A 23,592-nucleotide genomic window follows, 5' to 3' on the forward strand; every position below is an offset into this window, starting at 1 on the left:
TAAAAATATAGCTGAGCTGAGAACAGATTTTCACAAAGATAACAACACACACATCCCTGCCATCAAGGCCACTTCTCTTCAGCTTCCAGTCTCGTCCTACAACAGAGGAGTTTGAGAAAACATTGATCTTAAACCAATGAAAGAAAAAGGAAAGAAAGAATAAGTTAAGTTTAGTCTATGTGTCAAGTTAATAATTTTCATTTTGGAAAAGGGAAGCAAAGACAAGTTAGATTATAATTTAGAAATCTATTTACTAATCAGTTTTGGCTAGACAGGCTTAAGGAAAGTTTGACTTCACTTCAGAACCCTATATCTAACCTAACAAATGTTGTTCTCCTATGTGCAGAGCTAAAAAATACACCATATAAATTTCTATTCAAATACATCAATATTCAGTCCAGGTTTTATATTTTCATGACCTATAGCATTATATAAAAATGAGCTTTACATACTTGTAATTTGAGTTCCTCAAGAAGGACTCCATGCATTCATGCTAACAAAATACATCAAATAAAAGCAACTCCTGTATCAATACTTGCTGTCACTTAAGCAGCTGCCCCTGCCTTTGGCATTCCAATCAGATCAGATTCTTCCAGTTCCTCAAACTTCTAATAACCGCTGATTCAGGTGACAAAGTGGAAGGTGCACAAACAGTATAAATATTCAGAATCAATTTCTGAAAACGCTAACTGGAAAAAGGTAACTCAGTTTTTCTCTAAGAGTTCTTCATGGTTCAGGTTACACAGAGATTGTAAACCAATGAAGATAAAAGAAAAAACAAGATTAAATATCGAGGGGGAAACATTTGGCAAAATTAAACATTAGATCTAGAACTTGGAACTACAGAATATTTTATAAAAGTATTAATGGAATTCTGTAGCAAATTTACAGTAACAGATAACTGTGTAGCCTACTTTTGAATTCAAATTTGCTCTGAGACAAAAGTTCATTACTAATCATTATGGATACAAGCCAAAAGATTCTTTATAATTATGTTAAAATAAGGTAGGTTTATATTGGGAATTTGGCTACTGTTATTTTCATTCATGTAAGTTCAAAAAAAACCATAATTAAGTTTACTAGCATCAAAATCTGGTTTTGTGTTTTTCATTTAACCAGAGATTATGACTTTAAAACTATTAATTTATCTGTCCTTTCTTCCTTCCTCTTCTGTATGCAATTGCAATCAAGAATACCCATTTAAATTACAAAAGAAGTAACAAACATCACCCTACTGGTTTCAACAAAAATATAAACTAGCTACACTGGATCAGACCACCAACCTCCCTATCCTAGTATCCTGTCTTTGACAAGTCAGCAGAAGATTCCTACAGAGAAATAAAAAAATCTCTTCTCCTGAACCTTCCCAGTATCCAGCAATCTGCAGCTCAAGTGTTTCCTCAAAGCACTGTATTTAATAGCTCTCAATGAATTTTCTTCCTTAAACTTCTGGCATCTGTAATGTCTTATCAAAAGAATTTTCATAGCTTAAAATGTACACCATCTCAAGCAGACTCAAACATGTGATGCCCCTAGCCTCTTAGGCTTTCTCTGCCATGATTTCACAAACCACGGTCATATCCTCCTTATAGCTATGTTTTTCCATGATGCAGTCACAGTTTATTGTATAGAGATGGAGTTAACTTGCCCCACAGCAGCCCTCACAGTGCCTTGTATGAAAGTGTTCCCAATAGCTATGATTAGCCCTGTTACCTCTTTCTCTTTCCTTTTCCAATCTTGCCTTTTAGAAATCCAAGCAGACTGTATCAGATAGATCTTTATAATCTACAGTCTTGCTGGTTCCTTCAAAAAATTCTCCTAAGTTTGTTTGATGCAAGACTAACTAACAAAAGGAGGGTTGACTCTTCCACCAGACATCATCTTTCTCTGAAATGGGTAATGTTAACATTTGTTATGATTTCTACTAATTTACCTGCTATGAAAGTCGTGATTATTGGCCAACAGTTCTTTAGATCTCTCCTGGGGACTTTCATAAAGGGACATGACATCAGCCAACTTGCAGTCAGCTGGGATCCAATCAATTTTAAGTAAAAAGCTGCACATTACATTCAGCAAGCAATTTGGTTGTTTCATCCTCAAGTTTCTCGAGAACCTTAGGCATGTGTTATCTGTTCTTGACATTTTGTTGTTTTTCCTTTAAAAAATGCATTTTACAATACCTAAATTTTACTTAAACCCTCTGAAACATTGCCTGTAAACTTCCAGCATAGGAATTTTCTCCAGGTTCTCCCACAGCAAATGTTAAAATAAATGTTTCCTGCTGTGGCCTCATCTTATATGGATGCTCTTTCTGTTTCTGAGAACTTAAAAGTCCTACAGGCATTCTGGGAGGCTTCAAGCTTCTAATGTATTTGTACAAGTATTATTAATAATTTTTTATATTTTCTATAAGTTGCTCTTCAGATTATTTTTGATCTGTCTCGGACTATTACATTTAACCTGTCTGTTCTAGATATAAGCTCAACTTTTTTCAAGAATGCTTACTTTTTCCTATGAGCCTTTTTTACCATCCTGCTTAATCATGGCATATTTCTTTTTATCTTTATATCTTGTTTTGATAAATGGCACGCATTTGTCTCAAGTTTCCAGTATGATGTCTTTGAATAGTGTCTATGGCCCCTGCAGGGATTCTACTTTATTTACTTTCCCCTTTTATTTTAACAATTTTTCTGAGCACAAGTGTAACGGATCTTTTGGTTTCCATTGCTCCAATATGAATTCTGAATGATCGCTGATGATGTAATCATCATTACAGAGACACTCTCTGATTGCTATTTTGAAGCAGTTCCTAAATATTAGGAAGAAGTGAACAGTTGCTTTTCCTTCTCCGATTTCTCTGATTGGCTGCTTCAGTAAACAATCATTGATGGTATCTAAAGATTTAATCTGAGCACTCCACCTTCATGCAAAAATCTAAACAATCAACATAAAGATTTATTTCATTAATGTAGTTTTAAAATTCTTAAGGTGCCACAAAATGCAAGATCTCTGAATGGAGAAAAGGTCTTGTTGAAACTTTTAAAAAAGTTCTTAGCTATCTGATTTCTTAGCTGACAGCAGAGGAACAGACAAGTGCCTGCAAGAGTTTCCACAGTTATTCATATGTATGCTCAGTTGAAGACATATTCACATTGTCTGCACAAAACATTTATTGTTTTAACTCACATAAGCCATCTACTTCAATATTCAGTAATAACTCTCAACAGTATTGACATTGCATGCTACAGCTTCATGAGGAGGGACTCACTCTAGCTTCCAAGATTATTTTTTTTCCACTGTCATGATATGTAACTAATTCTTTATCTAGCAGGTAAAATTAATATTAACTCCAACTCAATATCCAGTGATTTACAATTATCTGAATTCTTTAGACTTGTGAGATTTTCACAAATCTTAATTAAACACGTAGATGACAACTTGTAAAAAACAGTACATTGCTCTTTCTTTTGTTCAGACTGGTTTGTAAGATAGTTTTTGCAAACTTTTCTACTGTGTTATTTCTATCTATAACACCACTATTAATTTCTAACTTTCTTGATAAAGCCTGGTGTTAGGAACTACCCAATTTTTAAAGTCCTATAACATAAATCCAGTATATTACTGATGCAATGAGGAATTCTTGTAGACCTTAGAAGCACATTTTTATGTTACAGAATGTTTGGTAATGATTTCTTAGTGGTCCAGTCCATCAAACAGCTACTTCAACCCTTAGAGTAGTTAATGAAGCTATTGACAAGCTTCAAAAACGGTCTCAAAAGAGACTGTAGAAGCTCAATCTAACGGAAGAGAGTGACATCTAGCAGGGCCTTACAAGATGCTAACCTGTTTAAGCACTGAAATCTCAGCTTGTGCGTGTGATCCAGCACCTTTCCCACTCCAGGGTTCCTCTGCTGCATGGTTCTTCATTCACAAAACCCTCTAAGATTCACTAATTATTTGGTAAACATGCATCAAATCTTTCTTCAGGAAGAGGTCTACAGAGGGATTTCAGAATTATTTTTTTAGCTAATGTACTAGCAGTTAAACTAAAGAACAGTGGGTTCAAAACCTCCCTGTAATCTGTTTATGAAAGACAACAAAATTTGATATTATTCACAAACAGAGAATTTAAAAATAGATTTTATGCTTATAGAGTAAAACAGTTTAAAAATTATAATGTAAATCACGTAGAAAACTCCTAAAGAATTATGAGCTAAAAAACTTAGGTAGTACTAGCTCAGTCGCCACAGTGGCTGGAGTTCAACATTGACTCAGTACTTAAATATTTGTTCAGCTCCTTTCCCAGGATTCACAGCCTGAGAAGAATTATGTGCTACTGCAAACATGCCCTCAGCAGTACCTGAACTAGTTAGCTATGTCTACACAAAATTTCACACCAACAGGTACACAGTCTTCTAGGATAATTGCATTTGAAAGGAACCTGTATAGGTCATAAGAGTCATAACGTGTCAAGAGTAGATGTTTTCTATGAAATAGTAAATGTTATCCTGTATCCCCACCTCCGCTTTATACCAAAAGGAGTAGTTGCCAATTTTATTTCCCTTGTGATAATTTCCATTTCAAGCCTCATTTCTGGTAGGGTTTGAACTCCAAATATTAACAAGTGGTTAAGTTTTTACATCAGGGATGGAATTCCCTTTGCAACTGCTGTAACCCGAAGTAGGATAGTAACCATGAGCCTTCCCAAGTAGTCTGGGCACCACTGCTGTACAACACATAAGAGAATTGGTTATTTGGCCAAAAAGAATGGTCAGTTTCTGCAATAAGGCAATGAGGCAAAGCTACCAAGAGCAGAAAGACAATAACTAATATTTCACAAAATATGCTATGAATCCACTCTAGGAACAACACGTTAAGGTGGTTGCCTCCAAAAAAAGAATAACTCAAAAGAAAATCACAAAATATAGATTACGTGTTCAAATTGCCTCCAAAGACTACCTTAGGCATTACCATATTTAAGTTGAAACTAATTATTTCAGATATCATGCCGAGTTTATCTACAAGCCTTTCTTTTTTTGGCAGCCACATGTGAACTATCCCTCATAGAAGTATTCATTCCAGGCTACAGAGACAAAAAGCATATGTACAAATATATTTGATTTGTAACTTCACAAATGCACCTTATCAGCCAACTTTCTTATTAATTGCTGTAGAACACATGCTAACCAAAATCAAGCTATATCTGTTGAAGGCTCCTAGCCTTTCAGGGTATTTCTGAAGACGCTAACTTTATACTTGTTTAAATTTATATCTGGAATAAAAGTAGAAGCCAAATGAAAAGTAGGAAGAAGAAATATACAAGATTAAAGTTAGAACAAATTTATATTTTCATAATATTTGTATAAACAATCACAAAACAAGATCTTACTGTTAGCCAGTTATCAGTGAAATATTATTCCATTTCCAGCATCTCATACTAACATCACACATCTTCCCACTTTATTCTGTTTCCTTATTAAAGTTTAATTTTCCCATACAAATGAGTGAAAGAGTTCTGAAAAGTTCTGTTGACTCTACACTGTGTTTCAGAATTTTAAAATTATGTTTGCCAGTTTAAGATGTATTGAAAAACCTATGAAAAAAACCTATATGCTAAAATAATGCAGCTTTAATATATTATGATTCTGCACTGGAAATGTAACTTTTTGAAAACTAACATTGGACTGCTAAAAACAATCCAGCATATCAGTTATCAAAAAGTTATAAAGAACCAGCATGGGTATTTCTTGCAAGTCTAGAGAGAAATGCTTCTCAGTTTGTCTATTATAAATTTACAAAGAGAAATTTTTGGATCAGAGCCGAGTTACAGTTTTACAAACTAATAGAACCTACAGGATGGTAACTAAGAAACCTGAGACAAGAATGGTTGCTATAGGTTATACTGCAATTAGGAAATGTAATAAAAGCCTGTTACTTTGTCTCAATTTAAGATAATTACAGTTAACCCACAGGTGTTATTGAAAATTTCATTTTAATATTTTATACTCTTAATTCAAGGAGAGATTATAGTAACTGTTTAACAAATTAAATAGGTTCATTTTTTTAAAAATCATTATAGAAATTTGATGTATTTTGTATATATTCCAGAGCAACAGCTTTTAAAATTTTAAATAGGATTGTTATAAGATCATAAGTCATAAACAATGAGTTACTTTAAAAAAAAAAAAAATTATTTTTACTGTCAACACATGACCTAACAAGGAAAGAGTGACCTTTTCTCTGTCTATAAACCTGTATTTTGGGATCTCTGCTGTGGCTGCCTTTTGAAGTCAGTGTCACTGAAAGGATAATTTTTGGAATAATCCTTTTCTTACAAAAACATACAAAATTTGCTCTCTGTGAACAAGAGGAGTACCTGCAGAAAACAAATACTTCTAAAAACCCAAACCATATATCCAAGATGGAGCCATTTCTCTGTAAGTACGCAAAGCCAGTTATAGTAATTACAACTGATCTCACACAACTCAAAATCAACAACTTCCCCCTGGAAAAGGAAATAAATGTAATAGCACAGTATCATTTCTCAGTAAGCAGATTTTTCTGCTCTTCATTTGTCTTCACGTATTTTGCACACAAACATCTGCTATCGTTGGGCAGAACTTTGAGTGGCATCATCCTGCAACAAAGAATCCTAATGGGAGACAGTTATCAACCTCCAGGAAACAGCAAAACTATATATTCCTGCAACATATTCAGTCTAAGAATACACAAAGTCAGGAACTTTGACATACCAAGCTGGTCTCTAGTCACCTTAAAATAATTTTTAAACAAATTAGTTATTGTCACCGCCAGATGTAATGTATATTGCTACACTGAACTCATGATTGTTGCAAATTCTGCCCAAGGAACTGGTCAGTAGAAAGTTAAACTCACTAAAACTGCTTTTTTACAGCACAAAAACCAGAAGCCATTAGAAAGAGCTGGGATGAGCCAGGTGCAAAACAGAAAGAGGCAGTTCTTCACTAACAAGTACTAAGTAACCTGCTTTATCAAAGGAAGCTGTGGATGCAAGAAGTTTAAATAAGTTCAAGGGAAGACTGGGAAAAGGAGGAAGTGCCCATAAGTGTAAGGGGAGACTGAACGGGCACTTGTAACTAAATAGGCAAACCCCATTAGCAAGTCCTCTGAGCTGAAAACAGGTGGAAGGTGGGAGAGTATAGGAAGGTGGTATGGGAGAAAAAAAAAATAAAAAGAAGAGCATCATATGTTATCATTTTTTTATCCTTCCATCAGCCTCTGACTATGGCTACTTTCTTCCCCCCCCCCCCCCCCCCCCATGATCTTTAATGCATTTAATTGCACATTAGCCCTTCTAATGGATGGGAAGATGATAAGCAGCAACTTATGATTACTGGTTTTATTGATTTTTTCCCTCGGTGTGCTGCTTCTAGAGACACTGCAGTAACAGCCAGGTGCATAGGACAGATAAAAAAAGTTCTAACCCATCTTTTGGTCCCAAAAATCTGTTTTATATGACATCTTCAAGTCAAGGATGTAAAAGATATTTAACTGATAAGAACACATGTTAAACTTGACCTTAGACAAAGATCAGATGTTACAGACAGATTAAGAGTCCATTTAGCTTAATAATCTGAGCCATTTTTATGCTTTTATACTCATGAAACTCACAAGTAACTTCACCATTTGTTTAAGAAGAGTTTACTGAATTAAATGTAATTTCCTAACTCTACTTTTGCTATTGAAAGCTGAAGAAAAGATTCTTATAGTAAGAAAACATGGTTAAAGGGAATGAAAATTCAATAAAGACCTAGAAGAAAAAGCAGTAAGAGCAAATTAGTAATACCACTTGCAGCTACTTAACTTTTATTAACCTGAATTAAAACAGACTATGTTCTTCTGAACAATGAAAGTTTACAAGACATGCTTACAGATGATACCAAATTTGGGGAATAAGACTACATTCAGGGGTCGGGCTGCCATCCAGAGGGACCTAGAGAAGCTGGAGGAATGAGTGAATAGCAGTCTTATGAAATTCAACAGCGTAATACATGAAGCCCTGCACCTGGGAAGGAAGAGTCTCCTGCAATGATACAGGCTGAAAGCTGCTCTTCTGTGAAGGATGAGGGGCTGAACACAAACCTGCAGTGTGCCCTGGCAGCAAAGGTGGCCAACAGTATGCTGGTCTATATTCACAGGAACACAGCCATTAGACCAAGGGAAATGATTGCCACCTCTGCTCAGCTCTCGTGAGACCATTCCTAGAACAGTACATCCAGTTTTGTGCTCCCCAATAAGACATTGATAAAATGGAGCAAGTTCTGCAGAGGACCACCAAGATGACTACAGGACTGAAGAATCTACCCTGTGAGGAGAGGCTGAGGGAGCTGGGCTCATCCAGTCTGGAGAAGTGAAAGCTTTTGGGGGGAACCTAACAGCAGCCTGCCAGTGTCTAAGAGGAGACCATCAAGACAACAAAGCCAGGCTGTACCCAGTGGTGCATACTGAGAAGATGAGGGGTGACGTTGAAACAAGAAAAGTTCAGACTAGACATAAGAAAAAAATTTCTCACTCTGAGGATACACAGACAGTGGGATAAGGTAAAGCAGAGTGCCCAGAGAGGCTGTGCAGCCTCCATCCTTGAAGGTTTTCAAGGCCAGGCTGGATAGCACAATATAACAGTACAAGAAAGGTAAAAAGCTTGATGTGGACTTGAAGACCGGTAAGACCATCACAACAGACATATTAAAAGTGGACTATATTTAGCTTGACCTTTTCACCTTTATGTTTGCTAATGTCCTCTTATGTCCCACAGGTATTTTCTTCAGTTCTGAAAGTTGCTGCTTCTATTCTTCAACCTGAAGAAGAGATTCTATGGTTGTCATTTTTCTTCCTGCCTTATTAAACCATCCAGTACTACTACTTCCTATAAACTTTTTAGCTTCACTCTTTGGTCTACCATGACTGCAGTCCCACTACTATTTCCTTTACTTTCATAAAAAGATTTTCATGCAAAGAGTTTCTGCTACAGGTAATTTTTACTCAGTGTGGGTGTACTGCAAGTATAATCAAAGACAAAAAAAAAAAATCACAAAGGTCATTAAGCCAGCTCCACTCCAACTCTGTTTGGCACAAAGGCATGCAGTAAAATATTCCAAGAGTATCATTCCAGTTTTTCCAAATGTATAGACTCTGGCCAAAAATCTCTAAGTAAGTATGTTTCGCTTGAGCTGGAAATTGTATGCCTGCTTTCATTTCTAACAGTCCTATTTATTTCTAACCTTGAGATCAGGTGTGTGAAAGCTTTACGGTATGACACTTACTCCTTTTAAATTCTCATTCTAACTATGCTATAGAAAAGAAGAAATAAGTCTACCCCTTTAAAGCAATAGCAAAGAGAACATATAACCCTCCTTGTCATCTCCTGCAAACTAGATACTGTGGCATATGCAACAGAAGATACAACTGCTAATCAAAATAAAATACAGAAAAAATAAAGTATGACATTGCAAACAGTATGTATGCTCATTTAAAGCAGCAATCTCTTTGGCCTAATCTAGTTACATACTTTCGTCTTTTCTAAGAGTCTGCCCACAGCAGATAAACACACAAACCTTCTTGTGCTGCACCAACTGACGTCAGCAGTCGCTTAGGAACAGCGTTTGGTGCAAAAGTGGTAGTACCGAAACTATGTTTACAATTGAAAAAGAATGACAGTATGCAGGGCTCACCATAGCTTCAGGAAGACAGATACAATTTTATAAATAAAAACAACAAAAGATCTTTTCTAAAACTTCATGGGATTTTCAAAGAATGTTTATCTGCTTAAATATCTTGCAGTGAATACCAAGAGTAATAGACTTATTTTTCTATATTTTAAATAATAGTACAATTTCCACCCCCACTCCCCCAGGAAAAAAAAAAAAAAAAAAAGTCATCAGTTTTGGAATGCATGCTTTGAGCTTCTTTCACTTCTGTTTAATCTGTAAACAAAAATTCAAATCCAGTAACAACTTCATTGGGTAACTGTTTACAGGGACAAAGCCCTGTTGTTCCCACAGCAGGAAGACAAAAGAACCCACAAAACAACCTGCACCCGCAGAAATAATCATCCCATCACTATTTTCTAATTATTCAAATATTTAGAAAGTCTAGCATTTAAGGAACTTAGAAATCCTCTACTTTAAATAATTCAACGCAAGAATTATTCTGAAAATCCTCAAGAATAAAAACCATAAAACTAAACAGCTGTAAAGTTGTTTGTGGCAGCTTCCCAAATAAACTTAATTCTACAGTTACAGAATTTTAATTTAGAAAGAATGTGTGTGACAACTATATTTACAGATTTATTGGTCCAGAGTAATTTACAAATAAAGCCCAAATTTTGAGTAGCTTGACACTTTCCATTCTATAACAACATATTACAAAATTTCTAACCACTTGTTACACTTTTGGAAATCTATTGAAGAAAGAAAAAAAAATATTAAATTGCATAGTTTGCACAAGTTCAAAAAATGTTATTTAAAGTTAAGTGCTAGATTTATGTATTGCACTTCTAGTAGGCATTCTCCAGCTTCAGGCTATGGAAATTAAGCAGTTTTCTCATCAGAGCAGGGCCTAATAGGAATGCACTGTAATGTTAGACATCATAACAGAGAGACTCTGTATCTTGTGTGCTCACATTCTTCCTATTGACTCTGAGAAAACATGAAGGAAGAAGCTAAAACTAGAATGGCCAAAAAAAAGGACATTGTAAAGAAGAAAACTGAATAATATAAGTCAATATTGCAAAAACCAGAATGCTTATTTTCATATTCTTTTTACATAGTTCCAATATGAAACCTCACGTTCAACAGTCACTCTCAACCCCTGAACTATAATTAGTTACTCAGACACAAGAAGCTATGTATGCATTTATCACAGTTTTTTGCTGTAAACACCTCCAATCAAAACAATGCATGGAAAGAGAATACAATCTGCCTGTTCCTTTAAGCTAACACAAGAATTAATGTAAATTTTGGAAGGCTAACTGGAACATATGCTATATCAAATGGAAGTCATCAAAATCAGTAACATTCCCCCTTCACTCCACCAAAAGCAATCCACCATCCATACGCAAAGCGGAAAAACTATAAAAAATGACAGTAAACAGGGATAATCCTCTTTTTTTAAATATTAACCTCCTGACATACAAACAGTTTTACACAATTCATCCCCAAATTCTCTAAAACCAAGACAATGTAAAGGAGTAAATAACATCAATTTGATCTGAAGCAGATAATGTGTGGTTTCATACATCTAATAGTATTTTTTTTGTCTGCTACCGGGAGTGGGAAAAACTGTTTCTATGATTTCAACACACCCCTAAAGAATATTATATCTGGAGAATATCCAGAAGTAATTTGGGCCAAGGATAGCTATTTGATCCTAAACTGAAACATTCTGACACCAGCCAAAGGTCTAAGTAGTTTAGCTGGAAGTCAAGCAGAAAGATCTGAAGAAAAAATTGGCTCTACTAAACTCAGCAAAGCCTTCCTTGTTGATTCTGTTATAGTTTAGAAATTGTTTCAGCTTGCTTTCTGATTTATACTCCTGTACCTGGGCTCCAAGTCAACTTTTCCAGGATTCTGAATTTACTTCTCATCACACTTCCCACCATGACAGCTGAGAACTGAGTTGCCAGTTTTCTAATACCCTGGGGAAACAAAGCATCATTTTTCTGCTGCTGTATCTGGAAACAATCAAGGTGCTGAAGGGAACAACTAGCTGTGCAAACTGCTATACTTTGAGAACTTTTGAGGGGCTAGAACACAGCTCAACCATGCTTCAATGGACAGCACCAGCAGGAGACTCTGTTGTCTAAAGCTCACTGCTGGTAAACCTCCCATACAGATACATTCAGAAACCACCTGGATAATCTTTTAAATACAACTTGTGATAGGAAGCAAAGACCCAGAGGCAAATAACCAGTTGTTACCAAAAATGCAGCCAATGCACTAAGCACACACTTGCAGAATTCTAGTTAGAATTATGCTCCTACAATGCCAGCTTTGTATCCCATAAAGAGGTAAGACTTACTGGGAGATCGACCTTGTTGTTGTTCTTATAACTGGTCTTGGAAATGGTCAAGTTTCAAGTAAGTGTCTATTTACCTTCTTCACCCTCTCCTTCATAAACATTAGCTGGTTAATTTAAAAAAAAAAAATCATCTCACTGCTAAAATAAACACCACATAGATATAAACACAATAATAAACAATAAACATACAAACCATCTTATCTGCAAACAAAACATGGACTTGGGAGATACAATAAGAAACATACTTCACTCACACATAAATTACTTTCCTTAGAGGGAGGGGGAAAAATTAACTTGGAGCATCAGAAAAGACTGTGAGGAAAATAAGTGGGAATCAACATGTGGTTTGACCCAGCAGGCAGCTAAACACCACACAGCCATTTCGCTCACTCCCCCGCAAAGTGAGATGGGGGGAGAGAACTGAGGACAAAAACCAACCAACCAACCACTCATGGGTTGGGATAAAGACAGCTTAATACGACAGTGAAGGAAAATAAAATAATAATAACAATCAAATATACAAAACAGGTGATGCACAATGCAATTGCTCACCACCTGCTGACCAATGCCCAGCAGCAGTCCTCCACCAGGCCAACTCCATCCAGTTATATACAGAGCATGACATCATATGGTATGGAATATCCCTTTGGTCAGTTTGAATCAGCTGTCCTGGCTGTGTCCCCTCCCAGCTTCCTGTGCACCTCCAGCCTTCTCACTGGCAGGGCACGAGAAGCTGAAAAGTCCTTGACTTAGTGTAAGCACTACTTAACACACTGATGGTTTTAGTTGTTGCTATCAACATTATTCTCATACTAAATCCAAAACACAGCACTATAACAGCTACTAGGAAGAAAATTAACTCTATCCCAGATGAAACCAGGACACTATGTTAAAACTTTAGGCTTTCTGATCATTCTGAGAAAAGAAATTCTATGAAAATTCTTCTTTTTCCTGAAAAGCAAGCTTCTTTGCTACATCCTTTTATCTGCTGTCTGTTTTACTATTCAGGGCTCCACAAGAATAGACTGACCTATTCTTCTAGTTCTGAATAGGTAAAACACAAAATAAAATACAAGTGAAACAATTTGCTTTCACATCCCAGCAACAGCAGTGAGGTATGCCTCATGCTAAGGTAAAACTGATTCAAATGCCTCCTTCAAAGAATGACCATTGCCGTTCCATCCAGTAGTCTATTACAAACAAAAAAAGTTAGTCTACTGCAAGAAAAGCTCAAAGCATAAATAAATCAGCCAATAAATGAGAGAGCATTTCATTTATCTTGGAGCTGTCATCGCTAGACAGCTTGTTTCTTGTAAAGACTGGAGAACAGTAAATTAAGTCCTATAACATGACTGTCATGTTTCACTACATAAGACCACTTTCACAAAACTTGAATAAAACATCTCAACAAGGAATATCAGAACAGTGAATACACTTTTTCAGAAAAAGGGATAAGTAACTGTGAGGAGCACAAATGATTAAATCCTTGGAACTTTTATGTTATGACTAGATTACCTGGTGACTTGGGAGTTGCAAGCTCTAAATGCCCCATTTTCCTGTATTTAGAGAACTCATTCCATCTGACTTTACTGGCTTCTTCAGTCTTTTTCATAATGAGGGTGCTAGGAGGCTCTCTTCTGGCTAATGATTTTCATGAAATTTACAGGTAATTTATTATTCAAGTCTGTCAAATTTAATTGAAATTAGTCAATGAATTCAAAGATACAAGGGATGGATGATTGCATAACAAAAAGGTACTTAAACTATGTGCACACACACACGTGTACATGCACATACATAAATTTGTATACATTTACAAAATGTTAAAGTCATAATTTACAAGAGGGTTGTATTGCCAATAAGTTAACCCATAGAAGTACACAAAAAAAGAAGGTCAGAATAGCCAGTTCAGAGATGACCTGAAAAAAAGACATCTGTGGTAAGGGAACAAAAATTCCTCACCACGTTCAGATATTTGACAGCACAGGACAGTGTCTTTTATTAGTATTTAACAGGAAGATAAAACAGAAGACAGGAAATTATTTCTTAAACACTTTTTGTCTTATAATGTAAACTTTAGGGATACATTGCTTTAGCTTATTGTAGGACTATGATTTCAAGAAGTAGTGCAAGTTCAGGAGTAAAGTTTTAACAATGAAAGATGTTGTCTAGAGGAAATTCAATTTGGAGTTCACAAAAAAGAACTGGTAAAGACTAGAAAAAGCTACTTAGAAATATTGATTGATTTGCAGAATGGAACAGTTCAATTTATTTACTCTTCAATAAAAAAAATTCATATTGGTGCTTAAAAACAGTAATGTGGACACTTGTTATTACAAACACCATAAGACTGACTCACATTATTATGCTTAAACAATGTTAACTCTCACTATCACACTTAAACAGTTTTAATTAATTGCCTCAGGGCACAGAATATGAGCTACTACTTTGCAAACTAGAAAATGCAGTTTCTCAGTGTGTATAAATGGTTACCAAAAATGACTACAACTGCTTAAACAAAAGCATACTCTACAGTTCATATAGGTTATGAAACCAGAATACAAAGCAACGAGTTTTAAATGTCAAAATGCAAAAGCTGTAATTTAATTTCAAAGTTTTTTTGATGATATTTTTGACATTGACAATTAATTTTGCTAATATAAAAAAAGTTGTGTAGCTGCTTTGAAGTTATGAGATTTCTCTGTGAACATACAGGGCATTTTACAATACTTAGACACATCGTGACAAGTCAGTCTTTTGAATACACAGATCTAAAAACAGGGTGGGAAAAACACTTATGTTTTGTGAATGTTAGGCATTCTACTTTTTTTTTCTTTTTATGAAATTTTACAGTTTTGGGGTACATGAATTTGCTTTTCCTTATTTTTTTTTTTTTAACTTTGAAGTAAATGTTCTAACAATCATTACTAAGTAAACAGCACAGTAGAATGCAGCAATTCCTAAATCAAATAAAAACAATAAAACTACACAAAGCACTTACAAGAAGTTATGGAATGAACACCAAAAAAATCCACATCAGTTCACTAAACAGTATTCATGATAATCTCAACATTTCTGGTTTTCATATTGAAAATCTGAAACATTTTGAATACTTCGTTGAAATTTTCTGACAAAATATTATCTTCCAAAAGTACTATCTTTAAGTATTTTGGCAAAACAAGAATTTTTTGCTTTATAAGTGTTCCAAGAAAAGAGAGAGTAAATCTCTATTTTATATAATAAAACCTAATAAATACAAATACATTACAGCTTTTTTAGCATTTAAACATAGCAAAAAAATCTGGGATCTTATTGTGGATCAAGCTATATTAAATATCAATACAATCAAACACTTAAGAGATTCTGAAATGGCTCCTGTTTGATGCATCAGTTTCTGACCAATAGACAAAAGGGTAACCTTTCATTTTCCTCAATGCCTATAGGACTGCAATCAAGCTAATTAAATCAGCGCACAGTACATTTGCATTGAGAACAAAGCCTTTAACATATAAGAAAGATGATTTTTTGACTGGAGGCCCCCAGATAGCGTGGCACAGAAAATAAGGCAGGGAAATCAGATTAGAATTGCCTAGTCTGGCCATGGGTTATATCCCTGTCAGCATTGACCATTTACAGAAAACTGGCTAAATTTCACAGAACATTCAATTTTTGACAGTTCATCAGCCACAACAAGGAGTTTTGGCAAAATATATAAGCCTTGCGGGCTATTTTTCCATATGTTCAATTAATCAAAAAGATTAATGGCAGAATGGAATCGAACAGAAAATATCCACCCATATTCTCCCAATTTCCTGAGTAGGTTTCACACAGTATGCTATAAATTGTCTCAGCTGTACTGTTAGCAGCATTAGATGTAGCTGTTTTAAAGTCATCACAAACAGTAGTCCACGAACCCCTTTTCTTGAGATGTTGTAGGGTCATTATACCTTTTTGCAGTCATTATAGTGGATGACTGCTAAGGGTCACTCTTACACTCTTCCAAAGTGCTTGCCAGACTGTCTCGGTCAATGAATAATTCCCCTCAACTATTTCTTACAATACATTTCTAATAAAGTTTTCAGTTGAAAAGTCTTCGTACTGTTTTAACTCTTCAGCATATTTCTGCCAACTAGCCATAACTCTTAAAGATCTTACAGACCATATTCTGGGAATTCCAGTGACGGAGGACCCTGCATATCCTTTATACTTCACACAGCGTTGTCTAGAACAGATCATCTGGTACAATCATTCGCAAATAGATAAAGCCCTAAGAATTGCTAAATCTTTATTTTGACATAATAAAAGTGTTCTAACTCCATCTTCTGGCTAGGAATAATTGGTATGGGTGATCAAAAATATTATTAAGTTAATTCAGCTTGACATCAGGCTTTACTTATGAACTTTATGCTTCTATAATCTTGTTTTATGTGATTAGTTTTCTTTCCAGTTTATCATTCCTTTCACTTCCCTCTCACTTCTGGGTTTGAGTTTAATCACTGTCAAACATCTATATAATCAAAATTTTTGTTAATGTTTAAAAAATCTGAACTTAATCAAGGGCAAATTTCTGCTTTATCTTCCCAAACATTTTTTTAAAAAAAAAAAAAAGGCGATGAGACACTGTTTTTGTATTAGGAAAGTATTACTAGTTGCACAATGCAAGATCTAATATTTCAGATTTCATAAAGCAGGAGAGTTAGTAACTCAAAGCAGCAGGACTGCAGGTGTTTTCACAAGATTTTCTCTTTGATCACAAACCTCCAGCATATAGCAGAAGAAAATTCAAAAAGTTCACAACAGAAACAGATACCTGAAGTCATTTGTGTGTATTCCTCAACAGATGAATTTATTCAAAAGCTGAAATGCGACATGGTATACCTGCTTCCATTTTTCCACTCTCAACCCCTTCTGCAAAAAATTGTCATTGTGGCTAATTCTGGTGATTCTACTGGGATGATGGACAGAACACATAAGCAAACACCTCTATAAAATGAACATACCACAGACTAAGAGTTATTATGAAAACAATATGTGATACATGATTAGATTGTGTAATCTGCCTGGACACAATCCTGTGCAACATGCTCTAGGAGATTCTGCTTTAGCAGGGGGATTGGACTAGATCTCCAGAGGTCCCTTCCAACCCCTACTATTCTCTGATTCTGTGTGTAATCCCACATTACACAAAATTGTAAACCACACAGAATTCTGAAGGTAGCAGGAACAAAGTCATGGGACCTATTTGTCAAGTCTGGGCTTGAACTATTAATAAGAAACTGTCATTTTGATCACATTTTCCTTTTTCTTGCTGTCATGTATGTGAATTTTTGGCAACATGAAAATTAAGAGCCAAGGAGAGTTACTGCAAAGAGCTGGAATGAAGCTTCCTTACTGCAGCAACTTATTTTATTGGAAACTTCAGGTACCCACAAAAGTGGGCTGAAAAATCATCAAAATACCTAGAAGCATCAAAGAGGGACAGACATACTTCCTGACTCAGTGGGGGGTGAGGGGGGGACTTCCAGTTCTACATATTAAGATAATAGCTTTTCTCTGCTACCATATTAAACTACCATATTTAATCCTGTAGATGGAAGCATGATGGATTGATGAGAGTCCAAGACAGATAAGGTGACTCACAAAAGTGTTGTTGCAGTTTTATAATGTTTTCAGTTTACTTCACTCTGAAAATAACAAAGAATTTTCACATAAACACAACAGTATCAAAGCACTGTTTTAAATGAGTGCCAAATACTCAGGTATTAAGAATCTGATTCACATGTGTCCTTTGCCAGTTCATTCTGTTCTCACATGTGAATGCGGTATGGTTCTGTCTGTTACCACACAATCTTAAACTGTTTTTCAAAAGAACCCTCTGCCCCATTTACTGGACAAGTCTAAGTTAGATATCTAAATTCCTTTACATACACCTTTCCATTCAAGGTCTTTACGAAAACTTTGTGTATAGTGTTATATGTTGCAAGCATGAGACCACACCTGATTGATTGCAATTGCTTAATATCTTACATTTTAAGTACCTGTTTGCCACATTTCAGCTATCCAATGTTGAAGCATCCTGTTCCTTTTACTGCAAGTAGACAAACAGAATATGCAGTTTGCTCAAGACATAGAAAAAATACAGAGGCTTTTGGGTGTGAGGGGATGCTATTTTGACTGATTTATTAGGAAGTTCTAACACACCCATTCTTTACACTACAGTGGCATTAGTTCTCTTAAATCAGCATAACTTGGCATTGCCACAATAAAGGAGCAGTGCTCCCCCCCTCAGCTGCTCATTCCCATCCCTGTGTTACTGCCTCTCTTATGCAGCAATAGCATTGGTGCAGACACGTGACAAGGAACTACTAAAAGAACTGATTAGTTTTAACTTAGATTAGTTCCCCAATTTAGTTCACCGTGTCATCTCATGAATGCTTGTGTCAGCACAAAGAGGGATGGTGCCAGGACAGGAACGAGCACACAGTGCTGGGACAGACCACTCCTTTCAATGGAAGCACCACAAAGCATTCAGGGAATTGGAACATTTGAATAGTGGTGTTCATACGAGAAAGGACACATCCAAAGGTTAAAAAATTAAAAAAATATAATCAAAAAAACTTTTTTGCAAACACATAAAAAATAATCTAAATTGGACATAGCATTCTATGTCCAATTCATAGCTTCTTAGCATCAGAAAATTATCATGCTCTGACCCCAGAACTCAAAATTTTAATCAAGACTTGCACCGCAATTGTACCTCCCAGCCAGCAAAAGCTGCTGTTGCACCATGCATTTTAGTTAGTTCTGCTGCTAGTATTATCAGCAAAAGAGGCAAAAAAATCCCAAAAACCAAAGAACACCAAAATGTGAAGGAATAAGGAGGAAGGTTGGAAAAAAAAAATAGAATATATCAGAGACAAATACAAGAGCTCACCATTCCAAACCTTTAAAAAACCCAAACAAACATAACAAAAAACAAACCAACCACCCCTGCACCCCCATCCCAAACAACTAGACAAAAGAGAGGGAGGTATAGAAAAGTTACTGATATTACTGTATCACTTGACTTTAAAAGCCACTGAAGTCTCTGCCTCCAATGTGCATCTTAGCAAAAAAATTTCCTCTAAATAGCTACAGTACCCAGATGACAAGGTTTTAAGTCAGAAATGTTTATGAAATTACTATCCCAAAAGAAAACTGTAGAGGGATATGAAGATGAGAAAAATCACCTGCAACTGTCGTCTAAGGCAATGAAAAGGAGGAACAAACTATCCATTCCACAAGTTTGGAGGGAACTGTTACATTCTATTGATTAACTAAGGACTCAATTTCTATGTGGATACCAAACACATTGAGAGAAAATCTGACACTGAAGAAACTGGAAACAAGTTACTCACTTGGACATAGACAATAAATAAGCAGCGAAAATCACAGAATGTTTTGGGTTGGAAGGGACCTTAAAGATCATCTAGTTCCAATGCCACTGCCATGGGCAGAGACACCCTCCACTAGACCACATTGCTCAAAGCCTCATCCAACCTGGCCTTGAACGCTTCCAGGGATGGGGCATCCACAACCTCCCCAGGCAACCTGTTCCAGTGCCTCAGCACCCTCACAGTGAAGAATTTCTTCCTAATGTCTAATATAAATCTCCCCTCCTTCAGCTTAAAGCCATTAGCCCTTATACTATCACTACATGCCCTTGTAAACAGTCCCTCTCCAGCTTTCCTGTAGCCCCCCTTTACGTACTGGAAGGCTGCTATAAGGTCTCCCCAGAGCCTTCTCTTCTCTAGACTGAAGAACCTCAACTCTCTCAAGCCTGTCCTCAAAGGAGAGGTGCTTCAGCCCTCTGATCATCTTTGAGGCCCCCCTCTGGACTCACTCCAACAGGTCAACATCTTTCTTGTACTGGCAAAGGAAAACTTGTGATATGCCAGGAAAATTGAGAGATGCCTAAGGCATGCCTTTCTGTAATTCCCCCTACCTTTTATCCTGAAAATCCAAAACAAAGAAAGAAGCCCAATGACAGGTTTACTACAGACTGAAGTTGTGAAGTCCTAGGGTGGAGCTGTAGAGAAACTTCCTATTCAGAGGAAAGAGGGAGATTTTAATATCAGGAAAAAGGGGCTGGTGAACAGAAGTAAGTCTACATAATTTCCTCTATTGATCTTGATGATTACATGGAAACAAAAAAACATTACTCGCAAAGATGGTTTGAAAAGAAAAAGACCTGGGAAAAAGTTACGCAAATTACACAATGGGAATAAAATAACATTTAAAAGCCTGCCCATCTTAGGTGATTCTAATGATCATTTGGGAACATCACCATATGATAAGAAAACAAAACAAAGAAAAAACCCCTTTGTGTTGCTCAGAAATGCATGAAAATATTCCTGATGCACAGAATTATCCCATCCAAGTTGTTCTGACTGCTGGCCATTTTAACTACATACATAAGAAAATGAAGGACTGGCAGTCACTTTCTTGATGTTTTCAGTGGAATTTTCTACAATACTTCATAGCATAAGAGACATTTACAGATTCTTTGCTCATTCAGCAAAGAACCTTTTACTGATTTATTTTCCTCAGTAAAAATCACAATCAAAACATGACGGAAGAGACCTTAATCCCTTTTCTCTTTCATAGCACCTACCTATCTGACTGGTTCTAAAAGTTACCGACTATACAGTATAAGACAAGTTGACTTATGAAGTCAGGAGACTGCAACAGATATAAACCAAATGTTTCCCCAAGAATCATACAAAACTCCATAGACTTTGCTGAAAAGCAATGCAGTCCCTTACTGTAATGCCTAAAAAATTAAATAGCCAAGTAGTATCCTACTAAGCTGCAGCTCCATCTGTTACTACAGAATTATCTTTTGAAACATACACGTATACCAGTCTGGCTGAGAATTTGACATTCAGGAAACAACAACTGAATGTTGTCAGCTCATAAAAGCACTTTGAAAATAGCGAACAAGTGCCAGAATGAAGATTAAATTCAGATAATTAAACAACATTAGATGTTATGCAGAAAAATAAGTATGTGATCGTGTAACTCACATCTCCTTCATTGAAGGAAGACTGACAAGGCTTATAGGGCTAAAATACTAAATGAGGATAAAACAAAATATTCAATATGTTTGGTGTATTGTATAACTTGAAGGCATTACCCTAAATAAATGGCAAAGTTACTGGACATACACTCATGGAACACAATGGTGATCTGATGACACAATAGCCTCCATTTTACTGTCTGGAATTGAAGGCATAAAGAATATTAAGGACAAAATTCACCATTCAAAACTGAGATTTCCAGATCTCGCTTTGTTAACAGCTACACTAGCTGTTTATTAATCATACAGATTGAAATCTAACAACATGTGTTAGTGAGGTTGGACAAGTCAGTCAAACAATTCTGAACTAGCAGCAAAACCAGTTGTTCTTCCTTTAGAATGGTATCCCAGTGCTTTAGGCACCTCCACTCAAACACAATTTTTTTTTTTTTTTTTCTTAACTAAAATAAAACTGAAGAGAATCCCATACAAAGATCCCAGGCCAGGTAGACAGTGATGACTATTTGGAATGCAACCCCAGTGACCAGCTAACCATAGATGACACTGGCTCACAGTGTGAAAAATACCCTAACAATATGGGGTTTAGGGACAGGAAGGGAAGACTTGTGTTTGGAGGTTTGTTTTTTGGTTGGTTGGGGTTTTTTTTTTCTGATTGGGGTGGGTTTTTGGGGTGTTAGGGAGGTTTGGTTGGTTGGGTTCCCCCCACACACACCAGGAGCTTTGCGTATAGACTTCAGATACTAACACAGCTCTACCTGATGATCTGTCAAAGTTATTCTTTTAACAAGGAAGAAAATGGGGGGGTTTATATGGAAAAATTCTTCCAAAATAATTTGAAAATCCTGGTATTCAAATACTTAAAATACTTAACTTTTTAAGCTTCACACAAACACAGGAACACAAGTGTAGTCTGTATTAACCTCAACATTTTAACAAGTTTAGCCTTTAACTATGTACTACAATACTAGATTGTTAAAATCTAGATTTATTTGTGTGTTTGCCTTTGTAACACACACACAATAAAAAAAGTAAAAACACAGTGCCAAACACTCTTGGTTTAACCTGTTGGTCACTGCATGATTTTTCCCTAAAAAAAATAGCTAGTCATAGCTAGCCATAATGCAATACCCATACTAACAACATATATCAATATTAAATCAGTTACTGTGAATTTGTTTACAGTTTTTAAGTGAAATGCAGAAGACATGATGATTTTCTGAGATAAAACACACACTGCTTTCAACACCACTTTATATTACCGGCTGGGTAACCACTGGAAGTTACTGAATTTTAATCAACACAGGAAAAAAGTATTTAGAAAAAGGATCCCTTGCTTTAGAGGTTAAACCTCAGGTAACATTAATTTTGAAAACTATTTTTTAATATATAACACACAAGAATATTTTGGTGTAATTGCTAGAAAAGGTGGCAATATCCGAAACACTGGTGCAACTTACATAGTACTTAATTTTGATAACTAGGGAAGATCATTTTCATACAGATCACAAAAAATTGATTGTACGTCTTTCAGAATCAAGCACAACTACAATGTTCTTTGGAGAAGTAGGCTGGACAATTTAATAATTTTTCAATTTATCCAAAGTAGCACTTTGCAAATTCTCATGAGTGCCACAGCCGCAGTCACAACCCAACGGTTTGAGATGAAGCCAGCCTTTTCCTTTGTAACAGTCGAGTTCAGCTTGCAACACTATCAAAAATAAAAGAACTGTAAGCTAATTGCTGGCAAGTATGACGCAAGCGGTTTCCTAGGTAACAGCCCAAGTTGCTGAAGTGCCTGATCCAGCATTTCCTCATCTGTTTGCACTCACACCAGCAGTCTGACAATGTAGTCACTGCATCCTGTTTCACTCAGCAGCCAGCGAAACACACTGAGCTTAACCCTTGACTAACATCTTTACAGTTAATCTATCGTACTTATAAATTAACTTTTACAGCAATGTTTTGTGCATGCATTTTTAATTCTCACACCTTTGCACTAGCTCTCTACACTTTCTTTTTAATTAAGGAAAACATAAGAAAGAAAGCATCATCTAAAATTAAAAGATGTTATGTATTCTTTTATTTGCATTTGCACTACTGAAGTTTCTGCCACAAATCAAGTTTAAAAAAAATTAGTCAGCTGTGGACTTTACATAAAACATCAAATTATCCGTATCTCTCATTTTAACTTTATAGTTCCAGAATTTTCCCGATTTTATACTATACCCAAGGTAAATTAGATCCTCTAGATGTTTGTATCAAACTACTTCTCATTCACTTCAAATAGATGTGTATTCCTATATAAGTAGGAAGCACATTTTAAAAACGTATCACAAAACAGTTACAGTATACACCAAGGAAAACAAAAAAACACATTTTGATCTAAAAAAAAAAAAATGTAGAGAGTACGTATCTCATCAGTGAGCTATCTTTCAAGGGAACTGCAGATTCTACAG

General features: G+C 35.8%; 1 protein-coding gene and 1 non-coding gene across 8 annotated transcripts in view; both read right to left on the minus strand.

Annotated features, from left to right (window-relative positions):
• Positions 1–23,592, minus strand: part of PDE3B (phosphodiesterase 3B) — a 95,795-nt gene that overhangs the window by 55,185 nt on the left and 17,018 nt on the right. The gene's annotated exons all lie outside the window — the stretch shown is intronic.
• Positions 7,395–7,580, minus strand: LOC142602225 (U2 spliceosomal RNA). Its single transcript, XR_012835905.1, has one exon. It is a non-coding gene; the product is annotated as a U2 spliceosomal RNA (small nuclear RNA).

This window comes from Balearica regulorum, chromosome 5, assembly GCF_011004875.1.
Source record: "Balearica regulorum gibbericeps isolate bBalReg1 chromosome 5, bBalReg1.pri, whole genome shotgun sequence".
Lineage (NCBI taxonomy): Eukaryota > Metazoa > Chordata > Aves > Gruiformes > Gruidae > Balearica > Balearica regulorum.